This window comes from Myxine glutinosa, chromosome 13, assembly GCF_964187855.1.
Source record: "Myxine glutinosa chromosome 13, kmMyxGlut1.1, whole genome shotgun sequence".
NCBI lineage: Eukaryota > Metazoa > Chordata > Myxini > Myxiniformes > Myxinidae > Myxine > Myxine glutinosa.
In genome coordinates this window covers 19,220,474-19,232,739 of record NC_136273.1, presented here as the reverse complement: position 1 = coordinate 19,232,739, position 12,266 = coordinate 19,220,474, and the positions used below count along the sequence as shown (strand labels likewise).

Here is a 12,266-nt window from a genome sequence, read left to right as displayed (position 1 = left end):
AGGTCGGGAAACGACCGGCACTCACTTGCAGCCATGAGCGTCGGCCATTCCGGCAGCCTCCTGTTCATCATGGACACCTTGTCCGGGCGCCGTTTTCTTTGCGACACAGGAGAGCAGGTAAGCGTCCTCCCCGCCTCCACGTCCGACAAGCAAGCCGCGGGCCGGGGCCCCGCTTTGCTTGCCGCCAACAGTACTCCCATCCGCACATTCGGGAAGCGTTTCCTCTCACTGCGGTTCGGAGGGCAGCGCTTTCAATGGTCGTTCGTGACCGCCAGCGTGCCAATGGCCCTGCTGGGCGCGGACTTCCTATGTGCGCATGGGCTGTTGGTCGACGTGAAGCGCAGACGTCTCGTCCAGGCCGAAACCTTCAGCTCGCTTGCTTGTTCGCTGAGCGGCTCGTTGAGCGGCTCACTGAGCGGCTCACCAAGCGGCTTGCCAAGCGGCTTGCTGGAAGGTTCCGTCCCGGCGAGTTTAGTTTGCATGCTTCCGGCAGCGGACGACATTACCCGACTCCTAGCCAGTTTCCCGGCCCTCACGCGGCCCACATTCTCAGCGGTGGCCGTTAAACACGGGGTGGAGCACCATATACCCATGGTCAGGCCGCCGGTCTACGCCCGGGCATGCCGACTCGAACCCACGAAGCTCGCCGTGGTGAAAGCGGCGTTCGCCATGCTGGAGCGGATGGGGATCGTACGGCGCTCCAACAGCGCTTGGGCTTCTCCTCTGCACATTGTGCCGAAGCCCGGCGGGGGATGGCGGCCGTGCGGGGACTACCGCCGGCTCAATGATGCCACCACCCCCGACCGCTACCTGGTCCCGCATATCCAGGACTTTTCCACCCGGTTGGCAAACACGACCGTGTTTTCCAAGGTGGACCTCATCCGGGGCTACCACCAGGTCCCCGTACAACCGGGCGATGTCCCGAAGATGACCGTCATCACCCCTTTCGGCCTCTTCGAGTTCCTGTGAATGCCTTTCGGGTTGAAGAATGCGGCCCAGGCGTTCCAACGGCTTATGGACAGCGTCTTGCGCGACTTACCTTTCCTCTTTGTCTACCTGGACGACATCCTAGTCGTGAGCGCGTCCCGGGAGGAGCACCTGCTCCACCTCCGCACGCTTTTCGAACGCCTGGGCCAGCATGGCCTAATCATCAACCCCGCCAAGTGAGGCTTCGGCGTCGCCACCATCGACTTCTTGGGGCACCGCATCACCAGGCACGGGGCCGTCCCTTTACCGGCCAAGGTGGAGGCTGTCAGGAATTTCCCGCGACCCCGCACGATCAAGGGGCTCCAGGAGTTCCTGGGCATGGTAAATTTTTACCACCGCTTCGTGCCCCACGTCGCCCAGCTCCTCCGCCCCCTGCACGAGGCCCTCCGGGGCAAGCCGGGCAAAGGTGACATCGCCTGGTCGGAGCCGATGGCCGCGGCGTTTGCGGGCGCAAAGCTGGCCCTGACCAATGCCACCATGCCGGCGCACCCGGCGCCCGATGCGCCGATCGCCCTCACCACCGACACGTCAGACTACGCGGTGGGCGCGGTGCACGAGCAGTGGGTGTGTGGTGCTTCGCAACCGCCGGCGTTTTTTAGCCGGAAGCTTCGCCCGAACGAACGCCGCTACAGCACCTTCGACCGCGAGCTGCTCGGGCTCCATCTGGCGGTCCGACACTTCCGCCATCTGCTGGAGGGCCGCCCGTTCACGGCTTTCGTCGACCACAAGCCCCTGGTGTTCGCGATGGCCAAGGTCGCCGAGCCATGGTCGGCACGGCAGCAGCGTCACCTCCCTGCCGTGTCCGAGTATACGACGGACATCCGTCACGTGGCGGGTAAAGACAACCCGGTGGCGGATTGCCTTTCCCGGTCCGTCGCGCACGCGGTCCACCTCGGGATCGACTATGCCCGGATGGCAGAGGACCAGACCACCGACCCCGGCGTCCAGGCCTTGCGGACCGCCGTCATGGGCCTCCGTGTCACCGAGGTGCCGTTCGACGCCGTGGCGCGGCCCTCCTCTGCGACGTCTCCCTCGGCCGGCCTCACCCCATCGTGCCCGCTGGCTGGCAGAGCCCAGTGTGCGACGCCATCCACGGCCTGTCCCACCCAGGCACGAAGGCCTCCCAGAAGCTCATCGCGGCGAAGATCGTCTGACCTGGCCTCAGGAAGGACGTCCGCGACTGGGCCAGGACGTGCCTCGCGTGCTAGCGCGCAAAGGTCCACCACCACACCCAGGCCCCGTTGGCGGTGCCCAAGCATCGGTTCGACCACGTGCACGTCGACTTGGTGGGACCTCTGCCCCCCTCGCGGAGGTTCACCCACCTCCTCACCATGGTGGACCGCACCACACGGTGGCCGGAGGCCGTCCCATTGGCGGCGACGTCTGCGGCTGATGTGGAAGCCTTCATCGCCACTTGGGTTGCCCGGTTCGGTGCCCCCTCGGACATCTCGTCCGACCGCGGCCCCCAGTTCACCTCGGAGCTGTGGGCCGCGGTGGTGCAAGGGCTCGGCATAAAACTACACCGCACCACGGCCTACCACCCCCAGGCCAATGGCCTGTGCGAGCGCTTTTAATCGCTCGATGAAGGCCGCGCTCCGGACCAGCCTCCGCGACGGCAGCTGGGCCGACAGGCTCCCCTGGGTCCTGCTGGGCCTCAGGACGGCGCCCAAGGACGACCTGCGCGCGTCCTCGGCGGAGCTGGTCTTCGGGCAACCACTGCGGGTACCGGGCGAATTTATCCCCGACTCCACGGCTCCTTGGTCCGCGGCGCAACAGCACTCTGCCCTTCAGGAGACCGCCCGGAGGTTCGCCCCGGTGCCGACGGCACACCACAGTTGCCCATCTTCCCACGTCGCCCCGGAGCTTCACACGGCGGAGTACGTCTTCAACCGGCACGATGCCCACCGGGCACCGCTACGGCCCCCGTACGACGGGCCCTTCCGCGTGCTGGAGACCGGGGACAAATATTTCACCATCGACATCGGCGGTGCCCCGGATCGCATCTCCGTGGACTGCCTCAAGCCGGCCCACCTCGATCTGGACCACCCCCCGCAAGCAGCTCTGCCTCCGCGTCGAGGCCGCCCCCCGGCGGTCGGACCCCCGGCACCCCCCACCCCGCCGCCCCACTACCCCCCAGCCCTGCACGCATCGCCAGGGGGCGTTTCGGCCGGGTCATCCGGCTTCCCCGCAAACTCACCCGTCAGGTCCGCGGGAATTCTGGGGGGGGCGCGTGTGGCGGGCACAAGGGACAATAATTCCGCGCACCAGTGGGTGGCGCGAGTGTCCAGGCGGGGAACGAAAGCGCATGCCCCGCCTTTCGACCGATCGGCCACGCCCGGGGACAAGGCGTGGCCTCGGGACATATATGCGGGCTCGAAGCTCGAGCCCGCCCAGTGCTGAAGTGCGAGCTCTTAATAAAGTCTCTTTGTTTGTACCAACGCGTTGTGGCCTACCTCTCTGGCAATCGAGTCGTGTGTGCACAGCATCACAATATCACCTTTATCTATCAATATTGTTGAAATGAAGATCAAATAGATGTATGTTGAAATATGTAGAAAAAGTCAAAACTTTACATGGGGTGTACTCACTTTTTCACGTGACTGTATGTATAGCTGGATGTTCAATTAATCTCCACCTGAGTTTGGCGAAACATACCTTGAGAGATTGAATTTCTCTAACACTGAATTTCTCTAACATAAATCCTCAGTCTTCTCAGTACTCACAGGGGTTGGTTGGATTAACGCCCTTGGGGAGTTGGGGGGCAGAGAATTAAACAGCCCCTGAGAATGAATCAGTGTGAATGGGTATCAACAGGAGCTCCAAATGGCTGATGATAAATGTTGTTTTCCTTTATCTCGGTGTTGAGAGTCACGAGCAGATAGCTAGCTGCTCAACTAGTTGCAAAATGGAATAATAGCGGAAAGTTCAAGGACAGCAACGACTGTGGTGACGGAAACGAGGGCCTGAGAACCATGGGTGCCCAATGTCCAAATTACGTGGGGACGATCGATCAATTCACCCGTAAGTCGGACAACATCGCCGCAAAAAAAGAAACTTTTTAAAGTCGTCCACAATTTTTTGAAATATCGTACTATATACCATTTTGACTCTATGTCTCAATGGTGAAGAATCGTAAAAAAAAAAAAATTAATCTCGTATCCGGATCTGGATCTGGATCTTCACCAAAATCGAATCAATTCGTCCTTGTCACACAACTAACCTGTCCACCAAGTTTTGTCCGAATCCGTCCACAACCTTTTGAGATATCATGCTATATATCGTTTTGGCCATATTTGTAGGGAGGCCTAACCAAGATGTGTGGCTTAAAAATCGTTCTGATGACATTTTTTGTTAAAAGCGGGCAACCATGTTCAAGCGGGCAACCATGATCCACTACTTAGGGGGTTGCAAACAATATGCAGATGTCTACCACCTCAAATTCGACCCACAAAGAGTATTTTGGGGTTGGCGGTCAAAAATGGGTGAAAGTGTTTTTCAGGACAAACTAATATTAATTACTAGGAGTTAATATTAATTGACAGGTTAGAAATGACAACATTTGATATTTTCTGGGGGTAACGGCTTGTTACATTTTTTGATTTCATGTAAGTTACGAAGAATTTGCCGACTTCTCAGTATAAATACTACTGCTTATTCAGATGTTTATAATATTGCTAAAATGGGCACCTGGGTTATATATGTGGTGTTAAGGTTACTTTTTGCGGAAATGGTGTCTGCCATCTTGAATTTAAAGGGTCCTTAAAGGGTTTCATGGGGGAGTATTTTCAGGCCAGGAGTTCAAAAAAAAGGCAATTTTGTTTCGACAGTTTTGTCAAATTAAGTCACTTCGTCCCCCAAACTAAAATGCCTTTCTTAAATGTATTTCAAGGTCATCCCCCAAGCTACCAGCAGCCATGGATTTGACACCAGGTGCATATTTAAAGCGTCCGCTGGAGGAAGCGGTTACAACTGAGCTCAAATTGTGTATTTTTTCGCCAAGAGGTGAGACGAGAGTATTAGATATTAGATATTATTAGATATTGTATATTAGAGCTAAAGGAATCATGCCGCACAAACCGGAAGAATACAAAACAGCCATTATGATGATGGGGGGGGACTTGCACATCCTTTTCAATAACCTAAAGGTGAAAGGTAAACATTGTGAATGCTCTGGCCTTGAAGATGTCTGGATTGAGGCAGAGCTCTTTGGAGAAGGACCAACAGAAACAATTCCTTTTGATGCATTTTATAACACAAGCATACATCCCAAGTAGTTCGTTTTGAATTTGTTCAGTTACAATGTCTCTGCAATAGCATGTTTTGATTTAAACCCACTTTTATGTTTCAGATTGCAATGCACTTGCATGTAATTTTCACTTTTGTAATTGCAATAACAGGTTATCTATTCAAGGCAGGAGCTTTTATTAGGTATACACATGTTGCCCATTAATAATAGATTTCTTTAAGATGCATTTTCAATTTTACCCAAATATGACCCCTTGGCCCCCAAAAGACCCTCAATGACCCCTAAATGGGAAAATTTAAAGCGGCAAACGCCTGGATCTTTTAAATAACCATATTTTACATCATTTGCACCTTTCAAACTACTTTTAACATCCAAATGCCATACATGTATTTTTATAAGTGTTTGGCCTCCCTACTACATACATTTCTCAATGGTGAATGAATCATTTAAAAATTCTAGTATCCGGATGCGGACCAAAAATGCAGGTTTCTGTCCTTGGTCAGACACCTACATACACAAACAATTTCAGAACAATTATTTTAAAAATGAGGACAAAAATCGAGTGACAGACAAACGAGAAAGCCTCAAACCCTCTCCCAAACCTCTGTCCCATCTCTGCTCTCACTGCCCCTCCACCTCCCCCCGCCCCCCCCCCCCCCACCACCCTCGAAGAATAAAAAACAAGTTAAATTCACAATTTCCTCCCCCTTTCTTCCCATTGTCAACAATTGTTCTGTTCGATAAGACCAATGTTAAAAAATAAATATAAATAAACAACAAGTTAAATCACAATTTCCTCCCCCTTTATTCCCATTGCTAACAACATTGTTGTTCTGTTCGTTAAGACCAATGTTAAAAAATAAATATAAACAATAAGTTAAATCACAATTTCCTCAATCTTTCTTCCCATTGTTAACAACATTCTTGTTCTGTTCGTTAAGACCAATGTTAAACAAGTACAAAAAGTTTTAATCAAAACAAAAGCCGCGTCGATGTTACACAATGCCTAGATGCAGCTGTGCCTATAACGTCGATGTTATAGGCACAGGACATTCCTATTGATTCGATTACTTGATGTTATTTTTGTGCAAAGTGAAAATATATCTCGGCAATTTCCCGTGTGTGGCGACGAATTTTTAATATATCTCGGCATTTTCCCGTCTGTTATTTCAGGCGGTGTATGACTGACCATGCCGCGATTTAAAAAATATATATCTCGGCAATTTCCCGTGTGTGGCGACACGTGAACGAAGCTATGCTCCTCTCTCCACATTATTGTGACGACGTATAAATTAAATATTTCATCGTGACGATTGTCATCAAATGGACGAATTTTTAATATATCTCGGCATTTTCCCGTCTGTTATTTCAGGCGGTGTATGACTGACCATGCCGCGATTTAAAAAATATATATCTCGGCAATTTCCCGTATGTGGCGACACGTGAACGAAGCTATGCTCCTCTCTCCACATTATTGTGACGACGTATAAATTAAATATTTCATCGTGACGATTGTCATCAAATGGACGAATTTTTAATATATCTCGGCATTTTCCCGTCTGTTATTTCAGGCGGTGTATGACTGACCATGCCGCGATTTAAAAAAAATATATCTCGGCAATTTCCCGTGTGTGGCGACACGTGAACGAAGCTATGCTCCTCTCTCCACATTATTGTGACGACGTATAAATTAAATATTTCATCGTGACGATTGTCATCAAATGGACGAATTTTTAATATATCTCGGCATTTTCCCGTCTGTTATTTCAGGCGGTGTATGACTGACCATGCCGCGATTTAAAATATATATATCTCGGCAATTTCCCGTATGTGGCGACACGTGAACGAAGCTATGCTCCTCTCTCCACATTATTGTGACGACGTATAAATTAAATATTTCATCGTGACGATTGTCATCAAATGGACGAATTTTTAATATATCTCGGCATTTTCCCGTCTGTTATTTCAGGCGGTGTATGACTGACCATGCCGCGATTTTAAAAAAATATATCTCGGCAATTTCCCGTGTGTGGCGACACGTGAACGAAGCTATGCTCCTCTCTCCACATTATTGTGACGACGTATAAATTAAATATTTCATCGTGACGATTGTCATCAAATGGACGAATTTTTAATATATCTCGGCATTTTCCCGTCTGTTATTTCAGGCGGTGTATGACTGACCATGCCGCGATTTAAAATATATATATATCTCGGCAATTTCCCGTATGTGGCGACACGTGAACGAAGCTATGCTCCTCTCTCCACATTATTGTGACGACGTATAAATTAAATATTTCATCGTGACGATTGTCATCAAATGGACGAATTTTTAATATATCTCGGCATTTTCCCGTCTGTTATTTCGGGCGGTGTATGACTGACCATGCCGCGATTTAAACAAAATATATATATCTCGGCATTTTCCCATCTCTTATTTCGGGCGGTGTATGACTGACCATGCCGCGATTTAAAAAAAAAAAATCTCAATGGACTTGAAGTTACAGGTCTTTGAGAATTCATTTCGTTCTATAAAGGGCAACTTTCATCGGATTTTCTTCCCGTTTTTTTTCAACCGAGTCTAAAACTATGTTAGCGACTGTGAAAAATGAAATGATATATCGAATTTGATTTGAAATAAAACTGTGTGAGAGAGGAAGACACCACGGGCCTACAAAACAGGCCTCAAAGCGATGCAAGTTAATAAAATGGTGGATATTTGTTTATATGAGGCCTCTCCCAGAATGGGTGGAGCTATGGTTCCCAGAATGGGTGGAGCTTTGAGGTTTTGTCTTCTCTGCAAGAACAAGAACAAGAAGAACAACAACAATAACAGCAGAGGGCACTCTATGAGCAGCGTCTGCGACGCGGCTAAAAATAAATATAAATAAAAAACACATTTATTTCACAATCTCCTCAATCTTTCTTCCCGAACAGATCTTTTCTTTGGTTTCTGACGTACAGAATCTCCAATGAGACCTGTCGCCAATGGTAATTCCCCCGTTTGAAAATGATTGGGGCTGAGCGTGAACTCTGGGGAAACATACCTCAAATTTAATCCTCCAAGCGAGGTTTGGCATTTATTCCCAACAGCAACGTTTGACTTGCGCTGCGGTTATAATTTCCCAATTCCGAAACACAAACCAGGCCGACATGCCATTGGTAACATACAAGGGTTTTTTCATTTTATTTTTTTGTTTTTTTTGTATACAAGATCGAGGCTCGTGAAAGAGCTAACATTAATCACACAATAAGTCAAACCGACACATAAAACACAAAAATAAGGGGAGCGGTAGACAAGATGGGGAGAGAGGGAGAAGGACACAAACACAATATTTGAGAGCAGGGACATCAGGAGAAATGTGGGAGGGGGAGGGCTTGGGCGGAGGTGGGAGAGGTATAAAACATATGAACACTGCAAGGACTTCCAGGAAAGAAGTTGGAATTTCAAAAAAAGTGTATCTGGGGTGAATTAGCGGGGGTAGAAAAGATCAAGGTTATGGATGGGGGAAGATAAGAAATGGTGGTGAACAGCTGTTTCAAAGACCTGGAGGGAGGAGTGGGATTGAAGGGAGTGGGGGAGCTTGTTCCAGATGTGGGAGAAAAGGCGAATGAAAGAGTGAAGGTGAGCAGAGAGCCTAGATTTTGGCAGTTTAACCATATGAGGGTTTGAGGCAGATCTTGTGCGACCTGAAGGAATATTGGGGGGACAGAGCACAGAGAGAGCTGGGGGAGCAAGGCCGGAGAGGAGTCGGTAGAAGACAGAAAGACCACCAACCTGCCTGCAGTGAGTGAGTGAAAGGCCCTCGGAGTTAGCTTCATCGCAGGAGATTCCAATGATTCTGAAAGCTTTGGTTTCAACAGCGTGAAGCCGAGTTAGGTGTGAGGCAGGAGCAATGGCCCAGAGGGGGGAACAGTATTCCATTGAGCTGCGGATGAAAGCCTTGTATGTGGTGAGGAGCTCAGGTGTGCCAAGGAAGGACTTCGCATGACGGAGGATGCCCAGTCGGCGACTGGCTTTGGAGGCCAGCTTGGAAATGTGGTTTTCCCAAGTAAGATCATGGCAGATAGTGAGGCCCAAAAGCTTGAGCGACAGAACTTCTTGGAGAGGATTGTTGAGAAAGTAGATGGGAGGGTTTTCCAGTCGGTCTTTTCGGAGAGACATTGTCAGTGTGAGATTTGTCAGGATTGAAAGACATGTTAAACTTGTTTGACCAGTCTGTGATTTTGTCCAGGTCTGCAGAGAGTGAGGAGGCTGCAGACTGCCGATCTGAGGGATGAGGAATGGAGCGGCAGATAGTGGAGGCATCAGCAAAGAGATAGAGAGGATTTTCCAGAGAGTCGGAGAGATCATTGATGAAGACCAGAAATGGCACAGGGCCCAGAACACTACCTTGGGGAACTCCAGCCAGAACAGGAAGGGGAGATGAGAGAAATCCATTCAGGGCCACACATTGCCTACGACCAGAGAGGAAGTCTGCAAGCCATGAGTGGAGATTTCCATGGATATCATAGGAGGAGAGTTTGGTGAGCAGAGCTGGGTGCCAGACCGTATCGAAGGCACGTGATGTGTCAAGTGAGACAGCTCTGATGTTTGGCATTGAGGACCTCCATTCATTGTTGAGACAGCAGAAGCAACATGTCCAGAGTAGAATAACCTCGTCTCAATCCAAATTGATGATCAGAGATCAAGCCATTGGAGAAGAGGAAGGATTTGATATCCGAAGCAATGATGGATTCCATGACTTTGCTGATAATTGGAAGCAGGCTGATTGGTCTGTCGTAGCAAGGATCTGTTTTTGCACCTTTTTGTGCAAAGCAGTAATGTTTGCTGATTTCCAAGATGCGGGCAGATGACCTTGAGCAAAAGAGAGGGTGAAAAGAACAGAGAGAGGGTGAGATAGAGTGGCAGAGCAGGATTTTAGGACCCGTGGGCTGATGCTGTCTGGTCCAGTTGCAGAATCAGAGTCGAGGTTTGACAAAAACTTCTCCACCTTGTCAGGAGAGAAGGACACAGAATCCAGGAGCAGTGGGGTTCGACTGGGAAAGGTGGGAACAGAGAGAGATGGGCTTGGGACACAAGATTTTGAGGCAAACACAGAGTTGAGGCATTCGGCTTTGTCACGTGCGGTGTCAACTGTGTAGCCATTTGAGGTAAGGGAGGGGATGGAGGGGGAACAAACACAAGAAACGGATTTGACCAGACGCCACCAGGATTTGGAGGAAGGAGACAGGTTTGAGAGTTCAATCTTGAGTGTGGAGAGATAGTGCTTCCTGGCACTCCTGAGGGTAGACACACACTTGTTCCGAGCTTGGTGGAAGGATCTGAGATTGCCTTCAGTTGGATTTGCCTTCCAAGAGGCAAATGCAAGTTGTTTCAGGGCAACTGCCTCACCACAAGATTCAGTGTACCATGGACGGGAGGTTATTTGACAGATTGTGTCAGTCCCAATGAGTCGCAGAAGTCCTTTGCTGGGGTGCCATGGCTGGTGAGAGAGGAACCCACACCCAGCCAGCTGGCATGATGACAGTTGAAGTCGCCACATATGAGGAAGAGAGAGTTTGGATGAGTTGATAGAAGTTGGTCCATGGTCCGACAGCGAAATGTACATGGAGTCATCACTGTTTGGAGGACGGTACAGAACACATATGAACAAAAGGTGGGAGGACGGTACAGAACACATATGAACAAAAGGTGGGAGCGGAGAGGAAGCTGTAGCCAGAGGTACTCCTGGGGGTGGGGTGGAGAGAGGGCAGTGCAAGGAGAGTGAGGAAGAGAGTTTTTGATAAAGATAGCCACCCCACCACCAGGACGAGGCTCAGGTCTATCATACCGGAGGAGGGAGTAACCAGGAAGAGATATTAAGGAATCAGAGACATCTTGAAGGAGGAAAGTTTCTGTTGAGCAGATCAAGTCTGGAGTGTCAGACGCAACGTGAATGGAGAGATCAATCAGGTTTGAGCAAAGGCCCTGGATGTTTGAGGTCCATACCGTTAATGAGGAGAGAGGGGGAGCATCAGGTGCAGGACAGGGGAGGGGAGGGGTAGGGTCAGATGAAGGACGAGAGGGGGAGGTAGGGAGAGCAGTTGATCGTGTGTCAGAGATTACACAAGAGTTACAAGAAAGGGAAGGATGAAGAGGATGAATGGTTTGATGGTGATGGGATGAGGCACAGTGAGGGGTTGTTTGAGGGGGGGGGCGGAGGAAAGTAGAAGGTTGGGCGAGGTGGAGGTATGAGATAGAAGGGAGTCGAAGTGGGGAGGAGGCAGCTTTGAGAAGGAGGTGGGAGGAGGGAGAATTTGGGAGGGATGGTTGGGGGGGAGTTTTGAATGGGAGGGGCAAGGGGGGAGTTAGGAGTGGAAGGGCAAGGGGGGAGTTTAGGAGGGGAGGGGCAAGGGGGGAGTTTAGTAGGGGAGGGGCAAGGGGGGAGTTTAGGAGGGGAGGGGCAAGGGGGAGTTTAGGAGGGGAGGGGCAAGGGGGGAGATTTGGAGGGGAGGGGCAAGGGGGGAGATTTGGAGGGGAGGGGCACAGGGGGAGTTTAGGAGGGGAGGGGCAAGGGGGGAGATTTGGAGGGGAGGGGTAAGGGGGTAGATTTGGAGGGGGGGCAAGGGGGGAGTTTAGAAAGTGGATGATTAATGAAAGATGAACATTTATAACAAATTGGGTTTGTTGTGATTTTCAAGTTAGCGATCCGTTTAAGAATGATGGAGGAGGGGTGGAATGAATGAGAATTTAGAGCATGTAGTGAGGAAGAATTGTAAGAGATTGAATATTTTTTTGAAATGGAATGAGTTGAAGAGGAAATTGAAAAGAGCCTTTTAAATAGGAAGAAAAACGGTGTGTTGTAATATACCACTGAATAAAACACTGCAGGGGGAAATTTAAACATATTTAAACAGAACCGTGAAGAACAATGTTATATTCACAAAAATACCAACGGGGAGAGGGCCTTGAGGGACACCACGAGTCACACGAACAGGGCAAAAGGTGGATGGAAAGGCGATAATCGGCGATAACCGCCGGTGTCTTCTG

General features: G+C 50.1%; 1 protein-coding gene across 1 annotated transcript in view; it reads right to left on the bottom strand.

Annotated features, from left to right (window-relative positions):
* LOC137438661 (steroid 17-alpha-hydroxylase/17,20 lyase-like) overlaps positions 1–12,266 on the bottom strand; it is a 69,111-nt gene that overhangs the window by 55,746 nt on the left and 1,099 nt on the right. The window lies entirely within an intron of this gene.